Genomic DNA, 13,316 nt, shown 5'->3' on the forward strand with positions numbered 1-13,316 from the left:
CCCACTTCTCCTATATATATTTTCCTAAATATGTTTCTGAATCATACTACTTCACATGAAGTTGCTTGGTGGATAGTGCAGTTACCTGCTGCTTCTTGATAAAAGTTGTTGCCATGTATTTAACTCATCACATAATTTGCTCCGTATGCATATTTTTCCATTATTTTTTTATTAAGCATCATGGTCTGATATGTGCTATCCGCAGGAGAAAAGATGGAAGGAAAAAGAGGTGGAAGTGAGATCCCTGCATATGAACAATCGAGGCCTGCAAGTATTGCAGAAAACAAAAGGAAGTTAAGAGCCTTGTTGAAATAAAAAGAAAATATTTAGCATTGGGAGGAAAAACGAGGCCCTCTGGGGAAGTAGGTGGCTCATCCCAGCGACCCAGGAAGAAAGTTTATTCGTTGTTTTCATTGCTACATGTAGCTGGCTTCAAGAGTTATGCTCGTAGCTGGCGTCAAGAGTTATGTTTATTTTGAAAGTGATGCATCCATTAGTTGGTTTTCTAATTAATAGGGAAAATAAATTTCTTGCAGGCTGACAAACTTGACCATGACCTGCAGAAAGACGAAATATTTGTGAGAGCACATACACGTAAAATTGGAGCTCCGCACAAGCAGATACACTAATTGTTAGTCACACATACACTTCATATGGTTTTATTCAGTGCAGCAATGCACGTCACTGCATATCAATTGATGACAAGTATAGATTGCAGTGACTTCGTTGTAGAAATAAATTAGTTGCCCCATTTGCTCAATTTTTTTGCAGAAATAACCTAAAGAAGCAGCCGAACCGCCAACAACACTTGCAATGGAAACTCAATTTCGTCGACAAGATGAACAAGTTTCTGCTCTACTAGAGCGCATGGAACAAATGCAACGATAAATTGGATAGATGCATCAAGTTATCTTTTCTCAAGGAATCAGAAATGTGGAAACACCAGGTATTATTCATGTCAGCTTTTTTCCATGAGATCACACTGCTATGTTTCTTTTAATGCTTGGGTTAGGAAGACATAGGTTCGGAATGAGGAAAAGTGTCCTCAGTTTGAATTAAACACTATTATTTTTTTGGGCAATCTTTGTATTTTTCTAGTCAGGTTTCATGCTTCATATTTAAGCACATACAGTGTGGTTTGTAGTGTCATTATAAATAGATGATGCATTAGACTACTAGAGTATCTAGTTTCTATTGGAAATAGACAAGAATTAAGGGCATGATAAGGTGATACTAAATCTGGGTTATAGCAGAACATAGAATGTTTGGTTTCTATGTTTATAAGTGTACAATGCAACCCCCATTATCATGTAAATAGTATCAAGTTCAGTGACTTGATCATGTAAGCTAGCAGAAATGTTTGATTTAGTATGCAAGCTAAACTGAATGTTTGCTTGCATATTTGTTCAAATATGGCGAGTTACTATTGCCCGTCAGTGTGCAATAGTAGCTAAACTGAAGCTTGCTCTCGTTGAAAGAATCAGCCACCGAAAAAATACTTGACTGTTATTTTTCCGGGAAGCATATTTAGTTCAGTCCACATATTAGGATTACACCTGACTCCCTTTTTAGGTAAACATAGATGTCGTAGCCTTTTGTGTTCAGTTTCAGGATTTTAACCATAGCAGAAAAACAACATATGCGAACCCCTATTGTATACCACAAAATGTTTCATAGCATGCATGATCCGCAACACAAGTGATGTCCTGTAAATTGACTTGTTTTCACCAAGTGCACTATTACATATATGACTACTGGTACATGTATATATATATAATAATGCTTATGTGATTGTTTGCTGATTGAGTAACTTCAAATGCAATCTCTGAAATTACAGTAAGGACCTTACTCCTGATGGCTTACAACAACCTAATTACTCATCAGCAAGTTCAGATATTTTTATAATAAGCCATTTGTGATATGCTAGGTGCTATGCAGACTTTGGTTTATATTCTACTCCCTCTGTCGCATAATATAAGAACGTTTTTGACACGAGTGTAGTGTCAAAAATGCTCTTATGTTATGGGATGGAGGGAGTAATAAGGTTATCTATTGTAACTTGAATCTTTGCTTTATAACTATACTATGCATGAACCGCAATGACATGCATAATTTTATTAGAAAGGTCGGGCAATCGAGTATTAGTTTACTTTTCTTGAAAGCAAGATAGTGTGTTGTACATCTCTCGTTTCTTAGACCTTTGGACTCAAAGGCACCTCATGAATTTGAATACATTGTATTATTTCAAAGATTGCTGAAACTTATGAGTTCTTTTGTAGGGACAAATGGTAGAAAGTAGCAAGTCCACTAGTTGATCGAAGATGTTCTCGTGATTGCTTTTGTTGAGAACATGGATGACACATTTCCTTCATATGGAAGTTGATTTGGCTTGGCGATCGAAGAGTTGGTCTTCCATAATATTCTGTGGTAGCAGCACTCCAGTGAACAAGAACTTGGTCTCTTATGAACTTTGGCCATTATGTTTGTAACATGCATTTCTTGTATATCTAACTTGTGTATTTCCATAATGGTTGTAGCTGAGTGTAGAAAACCAATGAATCTTCTATATATATATTGAATGAATGCATTGATCAACGATATCTTGTGATGAATCGAAGAGTGCAATTGTTTGTATGTATTGCATATTGAACATGAATTTAATATTGTGAATGTAATTTCATTCAAAATATTGTGTATTTGCATTTGTGCTGAAATGTAGAGCACTGGTAGAAAATGTGTCAGTAGAAGTATTTGACGTCACACAAACTGTCGGCATAGCGCATTGATAGACAAACTGTTGGTGTAGCAATGAACCTCACACAATCTGTCGGCATAGCACACTGGCAGATGAACTGTCGGCATAGAGTTTTCTATCGATGTAGAGATGTCTGTCAGTGTATATCTCACAAACGATGCCATACTTTCTGCCGGCATAGATTTATCTGTCGGTAAAGACCTTTCCCGGCAGGACTATAGGCGATAGCTCCTTTCTGTCGGAAAAGTTCTTTGCCGACACTAAATGTGTCGCCTTAGGTGACCTATGCCGACAGATTGTTTGACACTGATTTGAGTGTCGTGGTGTAGTGCCTGGTGTTTTGTTCCACTCTTGCTTCCCTAGTTTTCGTCATACCGGTGTTATGTTCCTTGATTCTGCGTCCCTAACACGATGAGGGGTATGGGACCCTCTTGACATTTCGCTTTGAATAAAACTCTTCCAGCAAGTCCCAACATTGGTTTTACCATTTGCCTAATAACAACTAAAACTTGCATAGGGACCGGCTACCACCCTTGGATTTTTAATCAACCCCCGAGGCCAGTGCTCCTCTGAGTGTTGGTCCAAACCGGGTGATGCCCGGCACCACCTGGGCAACTAGGGTCTCAGCCAACCCGACGTCTTGCCCACCCGGTGTGCCCTGAGAATGAGATATGCGCAGCTCCTATCGGGATTTGTCGGTGCATCGGGAGGTCTTGCTAGTTTTGTTTTACCATTGTCAAAATGTCTTGTGCACCGGGATTCTGAGTCTGATCGGGTGTCCCGCTATGGAGGATTGTCTCCACGGATGGTGAGCTTGTCATGGGCTAAGTTGGGACACCCCTGCAGGGTTTAAACTTTCGAGAGCCGTGCCCGCGGTTATGTGGCAGATGGGAATTTGTTAATATCCGGTTGTAGAAGACTTGAACTAAACTCTTTTAAAATACACCAACCACGTTGCGTAACCGTGATGGTCTCTTTTCAGGGAAGTTCGAGAAGAGAACACGGTTGGGTTATGTTTGACCGTAAGTAGTTCAGGATCACTTCTAGTTTGTGACTGTTTGTGTAGTTTCTCATCTTACTCTTGTATTCGTAAGTTAGCCACCATAAATTGCTTAGTCGCTGCTGCAACCTCACCACTTTACCCCTTCCATACTGAGGGAGTCCTGGATTAGGGGGTCCTCGGGCGTCCGGACTATGGTACATGGGCCGGACTGATGGGATGTAAAGATACCAGACCAAAGATTATCTCCCATGTCCGGACGAGACACTCCTTGGCGTGAAAGTCAAGCTTGGTGTCCCAATATGAAGATTCCTTTCTATGTAACCGACTTTGTACAACCCTAGTTCCCTCCAGTGTCTATATAAATCGGAGGGTTTAGTCCGTAGGGACAATGACAATCAGATAGGCTAGACTTCTAGGGTTTTAGCCATTACGATCTCGTGGTAGATCAACTCTTGTAACCCCCATACTCATAAATATTAATCTAGCAGGACATAGGGTTTTACCTTCATCGAGAGGGCCCGAACCAGGGTAAACATTGTGTTCCCTGTCTCCTGTTACCATCAACCTCAGACGCATAGTTCGGGACCCCCTACCCGAGATCCGCCTGTTTTGACACCTAAATTGGTGCTTTCATTGAGAGTTCCGATGTGTCGTCGTCAAGAGGTTCGATGGCCCCGTCAATCATTCACAACAACATTGTCGAGGGAGAAACCTTCTGAAAGTGCAACTATCCCTGGGTGGTTTTGGTAATTCCTAACAACATATAGCTCATTGACTAACATTATTCCAAGATTAACATTTCAGGAAAATCTCAATGAATGGCATGGCATGGATGAGGAAAGTGGATCCCTCAAAATTCTAAGGACAAAAAGTTTGGCTCAAGCTTGAAGCTCAAGACTCTACATATTATATTTTAGTGATCCAAGATTACATTGAGTCTATAGGAAAAGCCAATACTATCAAGGAGGGATGAGGTGTTGCTTAATGGCTTGCTTGCTCAAAATGCTTAGTGATATGCTCCAAAATCCTCAACTACCTTCCCACATCCACATATGACCTAAACCAAAAGTCAAACTCGGCCCCACCGATTCTTTCTATCCGGCGCCACCGAGTTTCAAATGTCATAGCCACTGCCACAAACCCTAGGCAAATCGGTCTCACCGATAGGGATCTCGGTCTCACCGAGATGGGATTGTAATTTGTCTGTTTCCCTTCGTAACGTTTCGGTCTTACCGAGATGAGCGATCGGTCCCACCGAGATTGCAATGTAAACTCTCTGTTTCCCTTTTGTAACATTTCAGTCTCACCGAGATGAGCGAATCGGTCCCACCGAGTTTACCTGACCAACTCTCTGGTTAGCTTATTACCAAAATCGGTCCCACTGAGTTTGTGTAATCGGTCACATCGAGATTACGTTATGCCCTAACCCTAACCATATCGGTCCTACCGAGTTGCATCTCAGTCCCACCGAAAATCCTAACGGTCACTAGGTTTGTTGAATCGGTCCGACCGAGTTTAACCATTCGGTCCCACCGAGTTTGGCAAATTGTGTGTAACGGTTAGATTTTGTGTGGGGGCTATATATACCCCTCCACCCACTCTTCATTTTGGGGGAGAGAGCCATCAGAACATACCTACACTTCCAATACACTTTTTCTAAGAGAGAACCACCTACACTTGTGTTGAGGTCAAGATATTCCATTCCAACCATATGAATCTTGATCTCTAGCCTTCCCAAGTTGCTTTCCACTCAAATCTTCTTTCCACCAAATCCAAATCCTGTGAGAGAGAGTTGAGTGTTGAGGAGACTATCATTTGAAGCACAAGAGCAAGGAGTTCATCATCAACACACCATTTGTTACTTCTTGGAGAGTGGTGTCTCCTAGATTGGCTAGGTGTCACTTGGGAGCCTCCGACAAGATTGTGGAGTTGAACCAAGGAGTTTGTAAGGGCAAGGATATCGCCTACTTCGTGAAGATCTACCGCTAGTGAGGCAAGTCCTTCATGGGCGACGGCCGTGATGGAATAGACCAGGTTGCTTCTTCGTGGACCCTTCTTGGGTGGAGCCCTCCGTGGACTCGCGCAACCGTTACCCTCTGTGGGTTGAAGTCTCCATCAACGTGGATGTACGATAGCACCACCTATCAGAACCATGACAAAAACATCCGTGTCTCCAATTGCGTTTGAATCCTCCAAACCCTTCCCTTTACATTCTTGCAAGTTGCATGCTTTACTTTCCGCTGCTCATATACTCTTTTGCATGCTTGCTTGAATTGTGTGGAGATTGCTTGACTTGTGCTAAGATAGCTAAAATCTGCCAAGAACTAAAATTGGGAAAAGGCTAGATCTTGATTTGGTCAAGTAGTCTAATCACCCCCCCCCCCTCTAGACATACTTTCGATCCTACAAGTGGTATCAGAGCTTTGGTCTCCATTTGCTTTGATTTCCATTGCTTTTGGTGGTCATAGCCTTGGTTTCACAACCTAGGAGAGTATGGCGTCTAGCAAGGGAAATTATCACTGTAGAGGTCCTTACTTTGATGGTACTAATTTTGCTAGTTGGAAGCATAAGATGAAAATGCATATTCTTGGACATAACCCCGCCGTTTGGGCTATTGTGTGTATTGGCTTGCAAGGTGAATTCTTTGACGGGAAAGAACCGAACCGTGAAGCCACCGCGGAAGAGTTGAAAATGCTGCAATACAACGCTCAAGCTTGTGATATCCTCTTCAACGGATTGTGCCCCGAAGAATTCAATAAAATCAGCCGTCTTGAGAATGCAAAGGAAACTTGGGATACTTTGATTGATATGCACGAAGGTATCGACTCCGTCAAGGAATCCAAATTGGATGTGCTTCAAAGTCAACTTGACAAGTTCAAAATGAAGGATGGTGAAGGTGTCGCTGAAATGTACTCTAGGCTTGCTCTTATCACAAATGAGATTGCCAGCTTAGGGAGTGAAGAGATGACCGATAGATTCATCATTAAGAAGATCCTAAGAGCCTTGGATGGAAAATATGATACCGTGTGCACATTGATCCAAATGATGCCCAATTACAAAGATCTCAAGCCAACGGAAGTCATCGGAAGAATTGTTGCTCATGAGATGTCACTCAAGGATAAAGAGGAACTTCACAACAAATCAAGTGGTGCTTACAAAGCCTCATGTGAAGCCCCCACATCATCGAGTGAGAAACAAACCTTCAATGAAGAATTGAGCTTAATGGTCAAGAACTTCAACAAGTTCTACAAGAGTAGAAGCAAAGAGAGAAGCTCCAAGTCAAGGTCCTACAATGACAAAAGATCTTCTAGTCGAGAGCGAAATTGCTACAATTGTGGAAGGCCTAGACACTATTCCAATGAGTGTACGGCCCCCTACAAGAGAAGAGAAGATTCTCCCAAGAGAAGACGTAGAAGAGAAGAATCACCATCTAGAGAAAGAAGGAGTAGAGATGATCGTTATGAACGAAGACCCTCATGGAGAAGCAAGGATTTGGAAAGAAAGGACAAGTCATCAAGGAGCTACACAAAACGAAGACATCAAGCCCATGTTGGTGAATGGGTATCCGGCTCCGACTTCGACAACCACTCCGAGAGAAGCTATCACTCCGACACCGAATATACTCAAGATGAAGGTGTTGCCGGTCTAGCACTTGTGACAACCAACTCCTACGACATATTTGACTCACCAAATGAAGGAGTTGGAACATGCTTCATGGCTAAAGGCCCAAAGGTATCACACCCCGAGTATGTTGATTTCAATAGTGATGAAGATGACTTGTTAGGTGATGATGATTTACTTGTTGACAACTCTAGTGATGAATACTATGATGAAACGTCAATTAATCATGCTAATCAATATAAAAAGAATGACAATGATAAGGAGAAGATCGAGTCTCTAACTAAAGAACTAAACACTCTTAAGTTAGCTCATGAAACTATCTTAGGAGATCATCGAGAACTTTTAAGGACTCATGAGAAATTGCGCTTTGAAAAGCTCAACCTTGAGCAAGAGCATGAGTTCTTAAAAGCAATCAATGATGATCTTCGTAAGAAAAGTTCTTCTTACATTTCCAAGCGTTTACTCTTATCCACTTACATGCCTCAAGTCAAGTCTAGTAACAAGAACAAGAAAGATTCTTCCTCTAGTAGTAACAATAATCATGCTAAATCCAATATTGTTGCTTCTAGTATTTCCCTTGATTCCACTAATGATTCTCTTAGCCAAGTGACACTTGAGCAAGAAAATAGCTTATTGAAGGGAATTATAGAGAAAGGTGTTTACAAGAGCCTTGCCGGAAGTAAGCAATTCGAGGAAATTGTACGCAAGCAAGGAATGCACCGGAAGAACCAAGGTGTTGGTTTTGAACGAAAGTTCAATGCCAATGGAGTTGAGTGGGAAGAACATCAATATACCAAGACGAAGTTTGTTCCTCAACAAGAGAATTATGATCCTACTTCTCTCAAAGGGACACAAGCTCAAGATGATCTTCCACCACAAGACCACAAGCAAAAAGGCAAGGACAAGCTTCAAGAGGAAATTGATGCATTTGAAGAAGCTCCTAAGGCCTTGGTCAAGTGGGTTCCCAAGACTACTTCAAGTTCCACTTCATCAAGTACAACTACAACACCGAGGATTCCCATCAAGATGGTGTGGATCCCGAAGAAGAAGAACTAGAGAGTTCTTGAGGGTGACTCCGCCAACATACTTCACTCTTATCATCTTGGCAAGAACAAGTCCAATCAACTTCCACATCTTGCACTAGTTCAAGGAGTCACAAACCCTCTTGTTGGTAAGACAAGGGACAAGGTAACCTAAAAGCTTTCATAGACATCATCTTGTGTGTGCATCACTTTATGTATATGGATATCCTTGTTTGTTCCTTGTGGGACTAACCCGTGTAGGTATTGAAAGTGCAACTCACTCCAATGGATAGCTTCAAATGATCTACATCAACATTGAGCATCCACATCTTCAACATCTACATGAAGTCATCATCGACAAAACCCAAGGTTAGTTCATCCCTCTTAGGGGGACCTCACATCTAGGGGGAGCTTTACTCTAAGAATTGAGCTAAAGCAACTCTAATGGTGTGAACACAACAAATGCTTTATGTAAAAGTGGTACCCCACTTGTGCTTAAACGATGAGTATGACCTATGATCAAATGTTCTCATTTGACTCCTAAGTCAATATACTCATATATAGATGACCTGGTCATCGCCAATTGTTTGATAGATGCTAGAATTGGTTGTGCATGCTTTGCCACATATTTCAATTGCCATTTTATTGTGTGAGCATGTTGATTGCATATTTTACTCATTCGAGGACATCCACTTGTTGTTTTGATTGATTGGTTTTCTTTTCTTTTGCCAAGTGGATGGACAAGAATGCCTAAGAACCCTCTCTAGCTATCTATGTTTTTCTCGTCTCAAACTCTATTCATGCTACATCACAAAATTTGATCAAGTCAGATTCGAACCACTCTGTGTGAGGAGCACTCGGAGTCCCCGATTCGTCATAGACTTAAACTTCCAAAACTTCTTTGTGCGTTTCGGTCTGACCGATTCATCCATTTCGGTCATACCGAGATCACTAAGTCGATCTAGGTTTTCAATCTCGGTGCAACCGATTTGAACCTTTCGGTCACACTGAGTTTCAGTAACTGCTTGCAATTATGAATCTCGGTGCCACCGAGTTGTTCCACTCGGTCACACCGACAGGGTCGGGCTATATATACTCACGGGCAAAATTTTGGAAATTTCTCCGAAACCCCTTCGCCCATGCATTGCTCGCTCTTACAAACTGGGTCTCCGGATCGTCCTCCTCGTCGCCAGCCGCCTCCTGTCGCTGGTCTCCGCCGCCGTCAATGGAATTCTTCCCCGCCGTTGCCGCCGTAGCGAGTTCATCGCCAAACTAGGGTATGGACTCGATCACAGTGCTATCCCCATCCGATTCCTATCACATTGTGTTCATTATGATTCTTACCACGATTGAAACAATCTTATCCAGTCAAAACACTCCGTAGATTAGAGTTGAATTGAAAATTTAGGGTTAGGTTTCCGCCGAAACCATCTCGGACCCACCGAGTTGTGGAACTCGGTACCACCGATTTGGCTCAAGCCATTGCACATGTAATTTTCGGTCTGACCGAGAATTGCAAATCGGTGTGACCGAGTTCGGGACTTTGTGAAACCCTAGCAGTCTCGGTGCCACCGAACTATGACTCGGTCTGACCGAGTTCACTAGTTTAGGTTCCAACAGCTGCTTCGGTATCACCGAGTCTACAAATCATTTGATCCGAAATGCTTTCTATGGAAAACTAAAACTAAGTTTTTGACTCATTCTCTTGCAAAAACCTCTGCATTTTGTGATGCTCATCCACTCTATCTCATCTATATCTATTCACAGGGTCTGCTGTCAGTGTTTGCAATATGTCTGATCAGAGTGACAGCCAGAATAGGTCAGAGGAGCAGGTTCACCTGAGTGAGGGCACTAGTCCCTCTAGCAGTTCAGATGATGGTAGCAGGAGCACTCCCAGCAACTTGCCCAAAGCTGCCACCAGAACAAGGAAGAAGAAAACTTCAGAGTCTGAGGATGAAGACTATGTGGCAGTTGAGGATGAGGCCACTTCCAAGAAGAAAATGATTAAGAAGGAATATAGCACTGCTGCTGCCACCAAGCCAGGCATGAAGCAAAAGGTTCCTGCAAAGAGAATTCCAATGTCTAAGGCCAGAGCATCTACTCAAGTCCCTTTGGGATCTGAACCCAAAGAGGCTGCTGCAGAAGGGAAGAAGAGGAAGGAGAGGATCAAAAAGACCACTGCTAGAGTGCTTAGGAGATCCTCAATCATGAGAGATTCTGAAGAGGAAGAGGAAGAAGAGGTTGCTGCACCAGCACCCAAGGCACGGAAGCTTATGGGTGATGCTATCAGGACAGGGGCTGCTTCATCAAAGCCCAAAGAAGCACCCAAAGCAGCCTCCAAGCCCAAGAGTGCACCTAAGAGGAATACCAGAAGTATACCAGCTACTGGGAAGAACAAGGCCCTAGTGTCTGAAGTTGCTGATGATGAAGATGATGAAGGACAAGTCCTGAGAAAGCTCAAACCCAAGATTCCAGACCATAATGATGCTCATCCTGTGGCTGAGAACATGAAGATCAAGAGAGACTCAGGGTTGAGGCTATGGAGAGAGACAGATCCATATGCTACTAGGAGAAGGACTGCTATTTATTACAGGTTCCACACAAAGGAACAACAGGACTTCTATGAGACAGTGTTGTTGGACAAGAAGCCTATAGTGTGTGAAATGAGGTGGGTCGACTGGAAGTATATCAAGGAAAATGAGGAACACTATCCTGGTGTGTTTGACAGCTTCAGTGCTTGTGGAGTTGCAGACTTTGTTGGGCAGAAGCTCACAAAGTGGAATGAGGAGCTCATAATGCAATTCTACTCCACAGCACACTTCTATCCAGATGGCAGGATAGTATGGATGTCTGAAGGTACAAGGTACCACTCAACTATTGAGGAATGGGAAAATCTGATCAATGCTCCTAAGGAAGAAGAAGATGACTTGGATGTCTATGCCAAGAAGAAGATGGATCACAACTCCATGGAAAACATGTACAAGGAGATTCCTGAAGATGATCTTGAGACTCACCAGTTTGGGTCAGTAAAACACTTGCTGTCAGGGCTGCCTACAATCAATTGGATCCTTAGGCACACTCTTTTTCCCAAGTCTGGCGATCACAGAATGATCAGAGGCCATGCAATTAACTTGCTACATATATTTGATGTGCCACAGAAGTTCAAGGTCATGAGCCTTATAGTTGAGACTATCAAGAGGACTGTAGCTGACCAGAAAAGAAGTTGTGGATATGCCCCACAGATCCAGGAGTTGATAAACTCAAAGATGGGCACAGGCACATACTTGTTGGATAAGGAACACTTGCCTATCTATCCTGACTTTGAGGACAATCAAGTTGTGATGAATGAGAATGAACCATCATCAGTACAAGCTCAAGAGAAGAAGGAGAAAGCAAAGAAAGAGAAGGCTGCCAAGATGCCAACTCAAGAGGAGGCATCTGAGTACTTTTTGAAAAGCAAGCAGGACCAGCTTGGTTACTTGATAGCATCAACTCTGAGGATTGAGAAGGGACTGGCCACCCTGACTCAAAACCAGGAGAGCTTGGAAAGAATCATGGAGCAAAAATTCTATGATTTAGATGTCAAAGTAACTGAGATTCAGTCAGTTGTGGAGCAACTTCAAGATGATATGCAGGAGAGGAAGGGCAAGACAACCACTGATGCATTTGCCAGAGTGCCTAGAGCTTAGAGGTCTGCTACAGTGCCTGTTCCAGACACTAGAGTCACTTCATCTGCACCAGCTACAGCTCCAGCGCAACCAGCTCCAGCACCAACTCCTTCAGCTCCATCCACATCAACTGAAGCCTTCGTCCTTGGCGTTCTCCGGACACCACCACCTGAAGACCAAGCTTGAGAGACGTTCTAGTGCTATGCATTTTCTATGAACTTTTTGGTAACTTGTTGCCAAAGGGGGAGAAAAATGTATAGATCATAGGCTTCGAGAGAGAGCGTTGCTTTTTATTCTCTCTTGCTTTGGTGGTTGAACTTTGGCTGTCTTTTCATTGCTTGAGATACTATGCTATTATCTGTGAGACATCGATGATCATGTGGTTGATCATAAGCTACACTTATGCTTGTTAGATGATATTATCTTACTTATCCTTATATGATCATTCACTTTGCTTGGTGATGAGTGCATGTATTTAATTCTTATCGTTTTGAGCGCTCCACCAAGATGTATGTGACATGGAAGAGTAACCCATGATCCTAACTCATTGTGCATTTGCATACCAAAGCAAATCTTAAGATATGCACAAATTTAGGGGGAGCTCTTGCTTTTCACATACTTCTCAAAGTGACAATATCTTTCACTCTTATTATCATTTGTTGAAGCTTTGATCTATATGTTGTCATCAATTACCAAAAAGGGGGAGATTGAAAGTGCAACTATCCCTGGGTGGTTTTGGTAATTCCTAACAACATATAGCTCATTGAGCTAACATTATTCCAAGATTAATATTTCAGGAAAAGCTCAATGAATGGCATGGCATGGATGAGGAAAGTGGATCCCTCAAAATTCTAAGGACAAAAAGTTTGGCTCAAGCTTGAAGCTCAAGACTCTACATTTTATATTTTAGTGATACAATATCACATTGAGTCTATAGGAAAAGCCAATACTATCAAGGAGGGATGAGGTGTTGCTTAATGGCTTGCTTGCTCAAAATGCTTAGTGATATGCTCCAAAATCCTCAACTACCTTCCCACATCCACATATGACCTAAACCAAAAGTCAAACTCGGCCCCACCGATTCTTTCTATCCGGCGCCACCGAGTTTCAAATGTCATAGCCACTGCCACAAACCCTAGGCAAATCGGTCTCACCGATAGGGATCTCGGTCTCACTGAGATGAGATTGTAATCTGTCTGTTTCCCTTCGTAACATTTCGGTCTTACCGAGATGAGCGATCGGTCCCA

This window comes from Triticum dicoccoides, chromosome 2A, assembly GCF_002162155.2.
Source record: "Triticum dicoccoides isolate Atlit2015 ecotype Zavitan chromosome 2A, WEW_v2.0, whole genome shotgun sequence".
NCBI lineage: Eukaryota > Viridiplantae > Streptophyta > Magnoliopsida > Poales > Poaceae > Triticum > Triticum dicoccoides.